The sequence below is a fragment of the Fringilla coelebs genome (genome assembly GCF_963513975.1).
Source record: "Fringilla coelebs genome assembly, chromosome: Z".
Classification (NCBI taxonomy): domain Eukaryota; kingdom Metazoa; phylum Chordata; class Aves; order Passeriformes; family Fringillidae; genus Fringilla; species Fringilla coelebs.
This window is the reverse complement of record NC_140031.1, coordinates 4,231,065-4,249,214: the sequence shown is the minus strand read 5'-3', so window position 1 is coordinate 4,249,214 and position 18,150 is coordinate 4,231,065. Positions and strand designations below refer to the sequence as shown.

The following is an 18,150-nucleotide window of genomic DNA, read 5'->3' as shown; positions in this document are numbered from 1 at the left end:
TTCGTCACTACAAAGTATTAGCAAAAGAGAGTCTCTTCCATTGCACTGCCTTAAAATACAAAAATAAAATTTTCCTTTCTTTAAAAAGGAAATATTTCCCTTTCTTTAAGCACAGTCCCCAAGTGTTACTTCGGCCACAAAGATTCAGAGATGTTGTGCGGGTGGTGTGCAACAGAGTGGTTTTTACTTACCACAATGACACATTCAAAGAGATTTTCTAGCAAATAGTTTCATTTTAAAGATTGACAAAATTATTGGGATAAACTCCCTGCGGTTGAACAGGGTCCTGGCTCAGAGTTACTATTTAAACTTCCATATATCTCCAGAAAGGCTGAACATAAACTTTTTAAAAATAAATTCTGTAATCTGTGTCTTTACACTCAACAGATGCAGGCAGAGGAGGAGAAACTCTGCTTTGTGGACCCTTCCCTTTGCTCATGATTTTGTCAACTAAATTTAGAACAATAAGAGCAAAGAAAGGGTGAACTACTATTTGCACAAGCTATTTCCCTCACATTATAATTTCATTCCCCTCTCAATATTTGTATTTTCTTCGTAAGATTAAAAGGCATTGTCATGGTTTGACCCGGAAGTGAGTTTTTTTTGGAAAGTTATGGTCAAACCAATCAGTGGCCAGATGTGAAATTGGCATTTAGTGTGGCCACTGAGGATTTGGGTACGCCTCCGAGAACACACTCAGTGGGTTAAAAGCAGAAGGTTCAGAGAAGACCTTTCTCTTTGGAGTCCGGCCGGTGAGTTGCTCGGACCTCTCCCCTGCCCAGCGGCGTCTGGGCGGGGGAGGGGAGGCCATGCGGCCTGAGAAGGAAGGCCGGAGCCCCGGCAAGGTGCAGGGGTGGAGGAGTCCTGGGATGGTTTGGGCAGCCCCCTCCCGGGAGAGAGAATGACAGAGACTGTGCAGGCTGGAAATTTGTTATCTTGTGCCGGGAGCACAGCCAGGAGGAGAAAGTGGGGGGGGGCGGCAGGTGCCCAGCTGCCAGCGGACCGGGCCGAGCTTTTAACCTTTTTGTGAATTTTTGGAAGCTTTAAAAACACTGATCCTCCCCAGCTGAGGAGTGAGAGGGGAAAGAGGATGGGAAAGAAGAAGAAGTTTGACTAGGTGAAGGAATGCTTGCAGATGAGAGTGCCCTAGGTGGAGGAGATGAGTGGAGTGGCTTTGGCTGGACTTTTCTCTTACACAGCCACGGGCGAAACCAAGTTCTTCTGATAATACAGAGACTGCTCCTTGGGGGAGGCGTTGGCTAGAAGCCAGGAGTGACAAGGCCGCGAGGAGAAGCGGAGAGAACAGAGACTGAGGGGGAGGGTGTGGTGGAGCCCTCTGCCTCCAGGGAAGGATCTCTGTTCCTGAGAGCCCCAGGCCCCAGGGGAGTGAATATGGGGGGGACCGGCGTCCCAAATGGTGAGCGGCGGCCACTTCTTGGAACTAGGCAAAGCATTCTTAAAAGGACCTAAGGAGCAGTTTGGATCCATGGACAGTGGTGAGAGCGCTGGACATGGAAGGAAGATGGTCACCGCTACAGATTTTCTTCGGGCGGCTGCAGCGTGTGACATGGAAGCACTGGGGACTTTGCAGTGTTTCCCTGGGGAGGCCCATGGTGTGAGAGGAAGACTCCTCTCTCCTGATGAACTGGGGAGAGTGTGTGTGAAGGAGGGTATTGGATTGAGAATTGATGTGTTAGAGGGGATTTGTTTGTTGGAGAGGTGGGGGGAGGAGAAGTGTTTTTGAAGATGTTCTATTGTGGATTGTTGTGTGTAGTTTTTTTCCTTTTCCCTTTTGTGTCTATGTAGATTAATAAAATGTTGGGTTTTTTTTCCCTCCATTCCCAAGTTGGAGCCTGTTTTGTTCTGTTCCTGGGTCACATCTCACGGTAACCATTTTAGAAATCCACTTTTCATGGGGGCGCTGGCACTGTGCCAGGGTCAACCCATGACAGGCATGTAGATACAGGCCCATGTTTATACTTGAAATAGTCTTGGAAATTATCTGTGCTCTTTAATTGCACAATCATGCAGAGCAGCCTGAGTGTTTTTTGTGACTGACAGTGGAAGTGCACTGAGGCATGAAGACAAGACAAGTGCATTTGTTGAACCTGAGAAATGTCATTAACCATTGTGAGTAGGCTGGGCCTGTCCTGAGTCCGTCCTAGCAGACACCCTCAAGCTCTGCTGCAATAATTCTGAGATTATAATATGAGATAATATTGCAGGGGGTTGGAATACTTGAGACCTTCCTGTAGGGGGATACAGTATGGGTAAATGAAGGTGGTATAGAAGGTAGGCATATCCCCCAATGGGTTGAAACTGGACCAATACTAAAGATTAGAAGGAGGCCTGATTTTCACACACCACACCTGTAGCCAGTAAGAACAAGTGGTATAAAAGAGGGGATTGGTGGGCTCTGGAGTAAGAGGGGTCAGATGAGGCTGCAAGGACCAGGAACAGCCAGTGCATAGAGGACCTGCTTGTGTGAAACATTGAGGAGGTGTGACACTCTGGTGATACGAAATCCTTGTGCTATAATGATGTTAGAACTCGTGCTAAGATGACACCTTCCAGTTTGTGCCATAATATATGTGTTGCTACTTTATAAAAGAGTAGGAGAATCTGCTTTCCACCAGCAGAGGGAAAAAATGAAAGCATTTGGATACAAGTCTGTATAGCCTTAACTCAGCTCCCTCCTGTCCAGCCAGAGGACTGCTGTCTTTTATGACATAATCACACACAGTATATTTTCCCCTTTATTTTAGGCTTCAATTCAGCAAATAGACACATGACTTTCTTTAGACAAATACTCAATCCCATTGATATCAAGATGGCCCAGCAGCTTAATTAATTGTATATTACCCTCCTGAGAAAACTGGAGCACTCCAACCACCATATGTTTTGGTTAACAAATCTTTTTGTAGAGATTGCTGAACATGAAACTGTGTGGCAAAGTGGGACTATATTAAAGGCATTGGACTACTTGCAGTTTAAGTAATTTATTATTGCATGACAATGTAATCTACCAGCAGTTGATTGTCTTTTTCTTATTTTTTTCCTTCTTTTCCATTAACCAAAAATTAAAATCAAAATGGCAAAATATTTAAAAATCAAACATGGTATTTCCCTCACAAAAATTCTATTGATACTATCAAGTATTATTAATGTACTTCCATGCAGGTGGGTGTCCATTTGCATTAAATTACTGTATACATAATTAACACATGACTTCTGCAAATTTAGCTCCCATTCTTGGCTCTGCAGCTGGATTCTCTAAAGCCAACAGTCCTACTTCCCTTTTTACTTAGACTAAAATGAATCTTTATACAGAAGATTTAAAACCATTAATATGGAAAAAATATTCCTAACTTAAATTTTACTTGGATAAAAATGAAACTAGATAAATCTTGTCGTGGTTTTGTTTTTTTTTTTTTTTCCCAAGGAAAGGATTTACAACTTAAGAGTTAGTTATAACTAAAAGATCCACTGGCCTCTGAATACAAGCCACAGCTTTTAGATATCTACCCTGCTGAGCTACTCCAGGTGTACCCTGATATAATGTCACTGTCATCAGTAAAGTTTCAGCTGCTAAAAGCTGGAGCCAGACTATCTTTATAGTATTTTTACCTTGTAGATGTAACACTGATTGTATAAAGACACTTTGTCATTTTCATTTATTTTGCTTTCCCTACCTACCGACCTTAAAATATTTCACAAAGAAATGTTAGCATCACTGTCCCATTTTCATTCATGATGTGTGCTGATGTCTTCTGTCGGTGGTAGAGAAACATGTTTTGATATGCTTTGACCAGGTTCATGACTCTAAATTGTTTTCTATGCAAATGCTTTTCACATGTAAGATTTTATTTTGCCCCAAGAAATGTAGAGATGAAACAGGAAGGAGACCTGAGTTTCCTTTGTAATATTCTCTCTGCCTATATGCAGAAAGCAGGATAGCACAGATAATAAAGAGAAAAGCCTAAAAATGTCCTCAGTTGGGGTGTGATAAGGGCTATTTTCATCCTGCATGTAGATGGAAAATAGGTAGGAGTTTTAACCACTAATTTTCTTCAGGCCCACATTTAAGAGGAAGCCCTTAAGTGCACACTTGCCAAAGGAATCACTGCCTTGGGCCAGCTCACTCTCATACCAGAGAGCAAATCATAGCACCCACTTATGAGCTTCACCCTCTTAATCACCTCCTTAATGCTCAAACACAGCCACTCCTGTGAGGACACTGCCTTTCCATTTTCCTGTGGATTCACTGATCTCCTGGACATTTCATTCCTTCCAAGGCAGCAGGCAGAAGCAAGATGCATAAATTGAAACCCCTTTCAATTTCATAAATTGAAACCACTTTCAAGTTTCCCATATCATGTCATAAAGACCAAGAGCTATTCCACTTAGTTGTGTTCTATAACTAATACTTTTAAACTGGGATTTTGTCTTAGAAAGTAATGAAAATATAGGTTTAATTCTATTTTCTATTACATGGGCAAACATCTTTATTTTATTTAAAATTATGATGCAGAGACATTAACATGGAAAGAAACCTCTTCCTAGAAGTCAAGAGTTGGAAAAATCTGTTTCTTGGACCCATATTTTTTGGTTTATTAGTAGCTGTGAGGTTAAGCAGAAATCCTGGTATTTTTATATGTTTCCCAAAGGATTTCAGAAGGTACTACTGTGTGGCTGGTCCTTTTAGTCCAAGCAGCATGGTACAATTGATGGTCATGGTAAGGGAAGTTCTGAGATCTTGCTGTAAAAAGCAGGAACAAGCTGCTGACTTGTGGACAGAGTAGGGAAGTGAAGATGTTCCTCTGAAACTGCACCTAAATGTATATGAAACAAAGTGGGAAAATCTTCATCAAGAACACCAACAAATCACACTCCAATATCCTCCCTTTAAAAATTACAAATAGTGTCTCCTGTATTTACACTGCTCCCGGTGTTTGAGAATGCCAAACTTTCTTTCACCTAATTAATTTATCATATGAATATAATTTTCCCTATAAAACTAATTTGGGGGCTGCTAAACCACATGTATTGATGCTTTACACCCTACAGCTCTAAGGAATGGTATTTAATAAAATGCCAAAATCCAGCTGCTATTTCAGGAAAGCATTAAAAGAACATACAAAATAGGCATGACATCAGGTAATAAATCAGACAATAACTATATTGTTCAGATTAAGCTCAGGATTAGTCTTTTTTCTGTGAGGTTAATCATAAAGTCTCAGCTTTTGGTTTGGGCAAAATTCTGCAGAAGAGTAAGTCATTGCATGAAAAAATCTGTGGATGGAATTACTGACATTGCTACTTGAATATCAAACACTGACTGCAAGAAAGAACACTTTTTAGGGTACCAAAAAGAAAATAAAACAAAACTCCCACATCCCCGTAATCTGAACAATGTGTGGATATATGAACTGTACCATGAAAGAAATTTTTTTTCCTACATACAGCGTTGATTTTTTTAGAATCTTATTTCCTACAAAGATTAAAATAAAAATGAAAATGGATACAAAATTATTCTCAGAGGATTATATCATATGTCTTCAATGAATACTGACTGTTTAATGTATTGCAGGTCAGGACAAAAAAAATAGAGATCCAACTGTTTTCTGAATGGTTCTATTTCTTTTTAATTTTAAATTCTTTCCCCCTTTAATAAATTTCTAAGATTTTGGGTTTTTTAATTATCTTTTTTTTAATTTTTAATTTCATGTTGCATTGTTGATAAATTAAAGAAAAAAATTGTTTAAGCTTTATGTTTCCTGGTTTGTGGTTTTTTTTTGTGTGTTTGTGTTTGAAATTAATGCATGATAATTTTTTTCAGATTTCTTTTTTTATAGGACATAATTCTGGAGACAGAAATGCAGTAATTAATGCAAGGTTGTGTTATGACCAGTTATCTTGGAGAATCTGAACTCATAAAAAATATATATGTACTTTTTCTGTTATGAGCAGGTAACTGCTTCATGATAAATAGATTTTAATGGTGTACAATTTAAAGGGGAGTTGCAATGGTCTTTTTTTCTGCATTACAGACATGTTCCAGTCCCTGAAATCTAGGTCAGATGCTTCTTTCTTCCATTTGTTAATTCTGTTTCTATGCCTTCTAAATAAAGTCTCTCTTCTCTGTCTTGTACAATACCAATTGCTGTTAAAAATTATCAGGTTCACATATATAGATGAGCCAAAAGACATTTTACTTGACTGAGGTGGTGTCAAGCCAGCAGAAGGGATCCAAGCTCAGTCAGCCACACCTGGAATTCTGCCTCTTGTTCTCCCTGTGTGCCAAAGCAATGGCAAGAGACACAGCTCTTGGTGTGCTTAGATTATCTGCTACAAATGAATTTTAATTTAGCAATGCTCCTGAATGTAGGATGGTCAGGAGTCTCTGTCTGTATGAGTGCTGTTTCTATTTACAGCAAGGAATTTTTAAATGAAAAGACTGGATGAACAGAGACATAAACCACTGTACGGAATACTAGACATAAACTCCTCCTCTTTGAGATAAGAATATGCATGTCATAGGAATTACCCATCCAGATACATGCTATTAAAACCTCCCTTAGCATATAATTATTTTCCTGGGCTATGAGTGTTTTACAATTTGGGTGAGTGTTGCTATCAGCATTTTGCAGACAAGGACACCGAGTCACAGAGGTTGCCTTCCTATAAGCTCTGCACACATGATAAGCAATGGGTGGTTTAGAGGAGCAGGACTGACAGATTTGATTGCCTTGTATTTTGTAAATACTCACATAGATAGCAGTATCCTTTAATATAATGCAAATTGGGATATTAGTACTGGGATGTTAACTAGGTTATTTAAATATTCCAGTTCTAGCTCTGTTACATCATTATGTGTGGTGTGATTCTTGGAGATGTCCCGTGCAGGGCCAGCAGTGGGACTTGAGCCAACTTGATCCTTGTAGGCGCCTCCCAGCTCTGCTTATTCTGTGATTCTGTTTTCTGCAATCAATTTCTATATCTGCAATCTCACTTTTCTTCCCAGCGATGATGATTTTTGTTTCTCAGCATTGAGCTTTGCCATTTTGTCATTTGTTTGTCTTTGTCATGTCTTTGTCAGATCCTTCAGGTTTCACTCAGTTTCATGTTAACAGCACACTTTGTCTGTTACCAGCCTACAAAAGTGATGGTAACAGACAATATTATTCCAGGCAGAAGAATCTTGATGATGGTGTGCAGAAGGGAGAAAAAAATACCTCTTCCTTTCTAAATCCACAGCCAGAAATACTTCCTTCAGTAACCACATGTTCTGAACACCTCAGCTAGTTCTATGAAACAGACGTAGGTATGTAATGCAGTATTTAATGTAGATATTACTTCTCTGCTAAGCCATTAAAAAACTCATAGTGTAGGACCTGAGAAAATTAAAATAATCTGAGAAAAAATAAAGCATTATTCATGTTAAGTGCTTATCATAAAAGGAATACATAAATTTATTCATTGCACATTCTGTTGCATGATAATAAATACTAAAATCTCTGTATCCCTGTTTTCATTTTAGCATTCAAATTGCCATAAACCTATTTACAGATAAGATACTGAACCAAAGCTTTGGCCACATATGTCTTCAGAAAATCTTCTGTAATGTTTTCAAATGGCCTTGCTAAATTCAAAAGCATATCACTGCTGTAGATTCCATCTCTCCCTAGTTTCAATTGAAAACACGTTTCCCTTACTTGGCCTTTGTTCAGTGTCATAACATGTTTTTAACTAATTGCTGTGTTCTGTTTTAGAGGTTTCTGTTCCTCCAATGGCACATAAACATTATCCCTGAGTTCTAAATGGCACAGGTTCCCCAGAGCAGCAGTGCTGCCCCATCCCTGGGAGGGTTCAAGGCCAAGCTGGATAGGGTTTGGAGAAACCTGGTCCAGTGGAAGGTATCCCTATAGCTTCCCATATTCCTACCCATGGCAGTGCACCTGGAATGAATGATCTTTGTAGTCCATTCCAATGATTTTTTTTCTGTGATTATGCAGTTTGCAAGAGAATTCATAATTTCAAGGAATGAAGATGCAAATAAAGCCGATTTAAAACAAACAACAAAAAAAGTAATGATTATATTATCTATGTTTGAAAAAAAAAGAGCAGACCATCTTGCAGTTAATTTTGTCCTCCTGATATAGGAGCTAATATCCTCAATGGAAAGTACAAGCACAACTAGATTACATCCAGATCCTCAAAAAAACTTCTTCATTTAATCCTAATCAGGTAAAAGTGGTGTCTAAATGCTTAGAGGGGCACAGTGCATAAAACCATAGAATCACAGAATTGTTTGACTTGGGAGGGGCCTAAAAGAATCTCATTCTAACTCCACGTGCCATGGGAAAGGACACCTTCCACTAGATTAAAGTTGCTCAAAGCCCTGCCCAACCTGCCCTTGAATACTTCCAGGGGTGTTCACTTCCCTTGAACACCTCTGGCAACCTGATGAACCTCCAGAACCGTGGTAATAGGATAAAAACTTCAATTTAGGCCCAGTAAGTCTCATGTAGCCTCACTATTCATTATTAGTAGTTTTTAGTATCCACCTTCATCATACTCTTGTCTGACTCCTTTACCTCAGGCTTTGGCTGCATCTGCTTCCAATAATTCACCTAAAAGCTTCCTCAGCCTAATGGGCATTTCTGTTCAGCTCTCACCTCACCACAGTGCTCCTCTCCTAATGCCATTATGTATCTGTCTTAAAACAGCTGCTCTCAAATTAACTTTCTCCCTCTTGTTGGGCTGCCTAATGTTTCAGAGCTGTGCTCTGCAGGGCAGGACTGATAACACTGAGCTGCTGAAGCAGCCTGATTGATTTTCAGTTTTGGCTAAGTACATGCCAGTTTTCTTGCTGACCTGAAATGCACTCAGTGCCTTTTAAATTGGGAAATGGGTTATCCATTGCACAATCTATCTTCTATTATTTTTTCTCTTTTAGTTTTACCTATAGATGTTACAAGAACCTCTTCTTGAATGTCAGCTTGCTGTTTCATTACTGTGGTGCCCTTTCATTCTTTGCTGAAAAGCACTGGAAGCAAAAGCAGCTTAATCTCACTTAGACTATGGTAAGTTAAAAAAGAAAAAAATAAAAATAAAATACAAAAAAACAACAGCATTATCTGTGCTCTAAAATTTTTTGTGTGATCAGAAATCTTAGGGAATTGAACTTTGAGCCAGTTAGATTTAGTTTCTCTTCTCCCTTTGGGTTCTCATTATCATGAAGTTTATTAGCAAAGCAGTTGGAAAAGGAGGCAATGGTCTGCCCAGCTTTCAAGAGCAACTAACATTAAAAATGATTGTGCTGAACAGTTTTGCACAGGAGAGAATTTCTTCTATATGGCATAATCAACAAGGATACAAAGCACAATGCACAATAGAAAATTCAAGGTAAGATGCCTATTTCCAGACAAAGGAGGTAAAAATATAAACCTTGGTAGCCAGCAAATTCCTTGCTACCTCTTCTGGTCTTACAGCACCTTGCACCCAGTCAGAACTCTGTCATTAGGGCTCAGAGTTTATGAATTACAGCAGGATATGTGAGCATAACAGTATATGTGACTTTATCCACTCCTGAGAAAAATCTTAGGCCCATTAGCAGATTGAAAATTAAGCCCAAAAACACTAACGCAAATATCTCCTTCTACAGAAACAATATTTTTATGATACTAAATTATGTATTAGTTTTTTACTGTTTGCAGCATTTTATTTTCTAGTTGCAGACAAGAGTTTTCCCCTCCAAAATAAAATTCCTATTAATTAAAGCAAAATGCTTTTTCACAAGGCCACAGAGTGGTTACAAGTTCTGATCAAGATCAAATTTATTTTACAATTTATATAACCAAGATGAAGTCTAGAAAACAATGCACCCCTCTTCCTTCATTTCCCCAAACACATGGATGGGGAAACTCATTCCATTCTTACATTGTGAAACACAGAATTCTCCCGGGTTTAGTCACCTCCTTTAAATGATAACTTTCTGCTGGGACACAGATTTAAGTAAAAGATGACAGAGTTGAGCTGAATAATTTGGTCCAGTGAAGCAGCTTTCAGGTATGATGTAAATGCTGTTATCAACAAAGCCACCATCTATGATTTTAACCTGCAAATATGCACATATGTGACTAATTTTGTGTTAGTCATTGTATAGGACTAAGTTTGCTGCCCAGAAAACTTGCTCAGGTCTTCATCAGAACTTGCAGTGCAGTCCACCAAGAAGGTTAAATTTTAATTGTTAAGTGTCCCCCATCCGAGTGAATAACGCTATTTTCCTCAGAGCTAGCTCTTACAGAGAAATTACAATTTCTCTGCAAAAGTTAGCAATTTTGCAACTTCAGGTTAAAGATAACTCAGGCAAACCATTGTGCTTGCTGTTAGGAACTGCTTGCAATGTAGATAATGCTGCTAATATTTAATAAAAGCATATCATTACTTTCTCTGCTTCCAGAAAAATTTCATTTCATTCAAAGGCTTACATGAACAAAGTGAACAAAGTACTCCCGTTTAATCAAAACATGATAATTAACAGGAGTCCAAGTACCCTTATCTTGGGGAACAAGGATAGCAGGTAGCAATTTCACCACTCTTTCAAGTCCGTGCTTGTGCTACTGAGTGGGAGAATCTGAGGGCTACGAATTCACTTTTTGTCATTTGAGGGGAACTAATTAGCAAGTTGGCTACATCTGCATGGTTATTAGCATGGATAGTGCCTTGGTTTAGAAAGGTGTAGATGGCTGCTGGCTCCCATGAAAGAAAGGTTAATGGAAACATTTGTCCTGCGATGAGGAATTTTGAATTGAGTGTGATAAATCATCCGCCTCTAGAAAACCGTGGCATGGGCGTCTCTTTCCATTTCAAGAATCATATATGGAATAATTTTGCTAATCACAATATACAGGATTCAGGTAAGCAAGTTTTCCCTATTCATGGGCTGCAAGTCTCACTTCAGGTCCTTCTAAGTTCATGGCCCTAATGGTAATTACAGGTAATTAATGGTAATTGCAATCACCAAAGGAGGGTGGTGACACCCATGGCAGATCACTGGGCTAAGGCCACAGAGTGAGTTTGGTGTTCACTCCAGCTTCAGCCATATAATTCCCAGAACATTGGACATCCTCATCTGCCCCACAACACAACACTCCACCCCACTTTAGCCCCAAGAACGTAGGCTTTCTTCATTGTGTTTCATATTTCAAAGAATTGTTCATCTAACCAAAATGAGGTGCAGAGGTTAGGGTGAGATAATCCTGCTCTATCACTTTGCATACTTACACTGCTAATCAGAAACTACAAGATGTATATGGCTTCATTGTGGATAGCAGTTCTAGGTACAAATATAAACTCTCCTGTTTTTGATGTCGCCATCCAGATGCAGATCTCTCCTGCAGCCAAAATCAGTCAGAATCTCATTGGGTTGAGGGGCTCAACCCAATGAAAGTGTGTCACTGAAACTCTACTACAAGAGAGCAGAGAAGAACCTAAGAAGGAGACATTGCTGCAGTTTTTTTTTTTGGGTTAGTATTAGGGTTTAATTTTAGGCCTCAGAGGAGGACTGAAGACCTCAGGTCTGAGAATATTCTCTTCTGTCAGCAGTACTATTCAAGCTCTTTTTCTGTTTCAAACTACTAGATTTATCAATCAGAGACTTGGTGGATCCAAACAGGGGAAGCAAAGATTTTTTTGTGGAGTCAAACCAAAACCACCCATTGTGAATTTGAGGTCTTCTGCACTGTAAAAAGCTGGTATAAAGAAAAAAATTGACTGTTTTGTGTAGAATAGACAAAGAAAAATTAGTAATGATTTCTATTCTTGACTGACTCTTTCTACACTCTGAATATAGAGGATATTATAAAATAATTTTAATAAAAATGTTTCATTATTATAATTATTCTTACTATTGCTATTATTATAAACATAAACCACAGAAATGCTTTTGTATTGTCACATTTATAAGAAAAGGCTTTTTACTTCCTTCCTCAGTTTTAATCTGACCCATCAGTCCTTAAGAAGAACAACCACCAAGTCACACTTCAATATTATATACTCTTTCTGTATTTAGCAGATACACAATTAATCTCAGGTTTCCAGAAGAAATAGAAGGGTAATATACCATACTTTGGTCCTGCACTGACCCTTTTCAGTGAAGAGAAGATGGCTGAGGCAGGAATATATTTTACTTCCAGCACAAAGAAAATTAATGGAGTATGGAAAATAATAAATACGAACCATTAGCAGCTAAGGGGTATTGGTGCATTTTTGCATGTGAACATGAGGCAAGCATAGATCTCTCATAACAGCACAAAGGGTAAACACTTTTCTGTCCTCTTCCAGCCATAAAAAGCCCTTGCTGAGCAGAGATATTGGATAAATAGAATCATATTAGAATCATAGCACCCCTCTACCAACGGGATTTACCTGTACTGACCACCACTCACCACCTGGCCAGGTTTTACTCATAAGAGTCATTTGTTTGTTTTCTCAATTTCTGAAACAATGGAGAAAGGGAAGTTGCATCACCAGCCAGATTATCAATTAAGGTAATTCTGATTAGATCAATGCTCCAGCTGAGAACATATAGAGCCATGAAAGGTCAAAAGACCATTTAACCAGTTTTCCTCATTTGGAGATGTTCCATAGCCCAAGGAATCCCACACCATGGCACAGGTAATTGCTACTGCTATTTTTGACAACAGGGATCAACTTGTGAAGGAATTTTGGCTCATGGACTGGTGTCTGAGAGTGAATGCATGAGATGCTTGACTGGGTTTTCACACCTCGCCTGTCCCAGAAATAAAATAATTTCTGATCTCTCTCATTCCTACTTATACCATCTTTTCCACATATTTGTTTCTACATGATCCTTTTTGACTTTTTGAGCTTTGAGAACTATTTTTTCTCCAAAATTTTTTAACTCAGTAACCTGTCAGGCAGCTATTCTGTGTTGGGGTGGCTTAATTTGCTTTTGGAATACTACTGAATACTGAATCAGCTTGAAAAACTGTTCAATAAATGCCAGAGAGCCAGTGAGGCTGGGAAAAGGGCAGAGATGAAGAGTAGGATTTCCTCTTTTTCTTCACAAATGAGTTTTAAGATTTGGTTTATTCCACCTCACAAAACTGCAGACTGTTTCAGAGTCTCCAGTGTCTGCCCCTAGCAGGTGACAGCTCACGCATCAATCCTTGCCCATGCTTTAGGGTAAAGAACAGCTCCAGGTATTAATATCTACATGGAGATACTAATATCTTTGTATATTAATATATTATAATATTAATGGCTCTGGAGAGATAGCCCTACACTTGATCTCTACACTTTTTCCTCCTCTGAGACTGCACAGCATGGGGAAGCAGGGTCTCACAGCTGTGGCTGCTGTCTGGCACTGCTGGGCACGAGGTGAATCTGCCAGCAGAGCTGCTGTGTTCAGTTTTCCAAAGGCATGTGAGAGAGAAACACACACCACTGCATTGCCAAGGCTGGAGTGCAAGCCATAATTCTCTTCAAGGCCTGAAGAGACCAATATCTGACCAATATCCAAAATTTTAGGAGGTGTTTTGTGACTTGGGAGGGGAGATGATGACTGGAGAATCAGCCCTCTGGGGTTCCTGCTCTCTAAAAGGACACTGACTGCATTTGCTTCTCTGATGTTGCATCAGAAATGTAAATAAAAGAAAATTATTAGGTTAAGCAATGTTTTCCTCATGTTTGAAAATGTTAATCGAACAAGAACTGTCACCTAAAAATAATGCCATGAGTTGTGTATGTAAGAAAACCTGAATGTTGGACATCAAAATTATGACCAGGATTTCAGGGGTGATTCCCCTTGAGTACAGACAGAAAAATGCAACTTCTGGTTCAATAGTTTTTTGTATGAAATCTGAAAACAATTTAGGACTGAATTGCTGCCTTATGAAGGCAAAGTTCAAAGAAGGAAAGTTTAACATTAGAGTAGGAGATCATGTGTCTGAGTAACACAGCACATTTAGAATAGAAGACTAGTCCTTTAACAAGAAAAATACTGAAGTTCTCAATGGAAAAAATCAAATTTCATCATGATCTGAGACTTCATCTAAGACAAACATATCTCATACTGAAATGTTGAGAGATTATCCCACTATCATTAATGTGCACTTTAAAGAAAAAATACTGCATTTTAAAAAGGAATATCTCAAAGAGAAATAAAATTATTTTTGGCTTTCGGGTCAAATTGTTTCCATCAGAGAGAGAAAAAATCTGCTGTGATTTTCCAGTGTTCCCTCTCTGTGCTTTCAAATAATTTGTATTTCCTTTCCTAGCAGGATGAAATGGTAATGCTAAGCAGAAGGCTTGTTATTGCCTCCTTGAAATCTAAACTAACTGAGCAGTTTAAGCACTTTTTCCATTTTTAATTTCTTGATGCTACTCCTTACTTTTCTATGCATGGCTTATTTTTCTCTTACTATGGAAGAACCTACACTGCCAGACACATGACAATGCTCTCCTTTCTTTTGCCACCTTAGCAAGGCTGATGCACAGCATGTCTCACTCTTCATTTTCCTCTATCCAGACACTCTGACAGGTATCACAGTGGATTGTGAAGGTCCTTGTTCTGACAGAGCTGTCAGAGAATGCACCACAGTTCATCTTCAGGTATCTAGATTTAGAAACCTACAGAGTATTTGTCTATATATATGCAAGGTAGGTAGCTAAAATCCCCTTAGTCTGAAGTGTGGATGCTATCTAGTTGTCCATACTGGAGTCTGGATGTTTGATATGCTCTTGGGAATGTTTTCTGTTTTTCATTCACTGGACTTGAAGGTCTCTAGTGATTCATAGATCCTGTGTCACACTCTCAGGGGAACAGATATCTGCCTCACAGGAATTTTGGAAGATCTACAGCCTTCTGGGTGGGGATCCTGAACCAAAGCTGGGCACAGAATCCTTCACAGAAAACTTTAGGTTGGAAAAGAGCCCTCAGATCCCTGAGTCCAGCTGTTAACCCAGCACTGTCAAGCCCACCAGTAACCCATGTCCCCAGGTGCCACACCTATAGGAATTTAAAATCCTTCTAGGGGTGGGGACTGGTGACACCACCACTGCCCTGGCAGCCTGTGCCACTGCTTAATAACCTTTCAGGGTATAAAAAAATAATTATCCAATGTAAACCTTCTCTGAAGCAAGCTGAGGCCATTTCCTTTTGTCCTGTCCCTGTTCCCTGGAGCACAGCCCGACCCCCCGGCTGTCCTCTCCTGTCAGGAGCTGTGCAGAGCCACAAGGGCCCCCCTGAGCCTCCTTTGCTCCAGGCTGAGCCACCACATCTGCCTTGGTCACTTCTCATCAGACTTGTTCTCCAGACCCTTTCCCATCTCTCTAGACACGCTCCAGAGGATCTCAAATGGCTGCAACAACCAGTGGTAAAGGAAGTGAGCAAAGAACTGAATCTCCACTCCTAAAACTGCCTGAATCTCCACTCCTACAACTGCCTGAATCTCATATAATTGGAATCAAGTGCAAGATTCACGTGCAGAATTTATAATTTGGATGTCTAAATGTGAGCCTTCTTCAAACAGAATATCCATAATCTCTGCTCTTTTTGATAGACCTAAGTCAAAATGCTTTACATCAAAGGTGATTATTAATCTCTTAACAATGCGAATAATACCAACAGACAGCAAAATGAAAAATAAAAACACAATTTTAAGAATATGGTTCAAAGGCATGCACCAGTATTCTTGTACATTCTTTGTTTCTTGTTTTGAACAGTGATGAATATGGAAAATAGAGGCAATATTGCTACATCTACATAATCAGTGTGAATGAATACCCTTGGGAGACAGTCCTTGGAGACAAATGGATCATTTTATATGAATGTTTTATGCCATCTCAGATAAGGCCAATAAAAAAATGGAGAATGATGAATGAAAGTTAAAAAAAATGAAAAAAAAAAGAAAACAAACAATTTTGGGTCTCAAATCCAGTTGTTACATGCTCATTCCAATCTAAATCTTTATTTTCTTTATAAAGAAAGAGAATGAGAATTAGTTTAGGGATGGTCTACACATACATTCCTGTTTTATATAAGAGCAGAAATGTTCTAGAAACTTTTTGTACCCTAAATATAAATGTAATACTACTTTTGTGGTAAGATGCCTCTCCCCAGATCTAGCAGATATGTCCCACCTTTGTCTTTAATTTTTAATGAGTTTGTATTTTCCTTGCTTTATACTTTTCATTATTGTACCTTCAAAACTGATACAATCTTTATATCATAGACTCATTTTTTGGTACTCATTATATAAACCTAGAATATTTCCAGCTACATTTTACATTTTTTTTGTCTGAAATTCACCCCCGCACTTCCAACATCTTATTAAAGATGAGTAAATGCATTTTATTTGATGCATTGGTGAATGCAGCACTTCGTTAGGGAACCTCATGGAAATTCATGTGCTTAATGCTAGAGTGCTTTCCATCCCACACCCATTTCAATTAGAGTTTGACATTGACACAGCCTTAATGCCCTCAACTGCTCATTTGACACAATCTCATGCAGTGATATCTCACCAAAACAGGAAGATGCTCTCGCATCTCGTTTGCATTATATATTCCTTTTAAGATTAGTCACATGGTTAATGAGCATCTTGGAGCCTGTCCAGTTTGCTGCTCTATGTCATGTTTCCTTTCCTGATGCTCCACTTGCATTAACTCTCTGTGATGCTGCCAAAGACTGTGCAGACTGTAAATTGCTCTTAGCCATTTGTTCCAGAAAATTATCACATCCACTGCCATTTGGAATTTAAGCCCATTGTTGACTACAATTAAATATTAAATGTGTGCTAAAATAATTTAATTTTCACAAAGTGCTAAGCTCTGATTTTTTCCTTACATACAGTCTAATACTAATTTTACCCTTCCCTCCCCCTTTACTTACAAAAGTAATATGTTTCTGTCTCAAAATTTAACTGCAATGCTTGTAGCAAACCTAAAATATGGCCATTAGACATATTTGATCTTGAAGTGGCATTAAACTCAATGTGACAGCATTAAAATTAGCAATTCAGGTAGCATTTAACTTTTTAATCAATGTTTACTCTATATTTTAAATAAATACTGACATGTATATTTCTGTATTTATGTGTATGCACACAGCGTTCGGTAAATACTTCAAAAGTCTACATAAATCATAAATATAGAGAGAAAAGATATGTAAATAATTCTAAACCTATTTGCATAGCCCTTTCAAGATCAAAATTAACACATTTGAAGTAAATATATGTGTAACAAATTATTTCACAGGAATCCACAGATATTAAAAACAGCTGAAATCATTATTCTACTTCCATGCCAATCCTTTAAATCGACATTGAAAATTTAAAATTATAAAGTGATTACCAACATTTTGGTAGCCCCAGGGTCATCAGCAACTTGCCCATAAAACTTGAAATTATAGGCTTCTGGGATTTCAGGGACAATGATTCTGTTTAGAATGGCCCCTCTATTTCACTACCATCTATTTGTTTTAGGAGAATTAATTAGAAAAAGTTCCACCAAGTGCAAGGAGGGACAGCATCAATTCTGTCAGCACTACCTCTTTAAATCTTGGCTAAATTTGCACAGTTAAGCATCATGGTCACTGCCACCACGATGTCATATCATAGAAAACCAAGAGGATATAATAGGTAGTGCAAGAACATCAGAAAAAAATTAGGTGGGTATTTATTAGAGTCTTTTGTATATGTCAAGCAAATGAGACAATCCACCTTATATTAATGCTCAGCTGAAGAGCTGTAGTTGCAATAGTTTGGTTAACACTGAAAATCTGTGGATTATCATTTAAACACACTATAGAAATTTTCTTTTTCTGGACAGGATGACCCATTCAGTGACTTCCACAGGAAAACCTCTCTTCATTAAAAATGTCCAGAAAAATAAAACTGCAAGTACACAGAACTATTTATTTCCAAAGAAGTACCCCAAAATAAAAGTGAGGCCAGGTGCCCATCAATGTTCAGGACAGCCCACAGGTTCCATAAACAAGATAAAAATTGTCGAGGATTGGAAGGGGCCTGAAATGTATGGTACAAGGGAAAGGCAATAAAATGATATTCAGAAAGATCATGGATCTTAGAGAGAGAAGAAAACTTGTATTTAATTTTTTGC

The 18,150-nt window shown here is 38.6% G+C and overlaps 1 protein-coding gene across 1 annotated transcript in view; it reads right to left on the bottom strand.

Annotated features, from left to right (window-relative positions):
* Positions 1-18,150, bottom strand: part of RIT2 (Ras like without CAAX 2) — a gene marked incomplete at both ends in the record, with an annotated part of 172,452 nt that overhangs the window by 102,586 nt on the left and 51,716 nt on the right. The window lies entirely within an intron of this gene.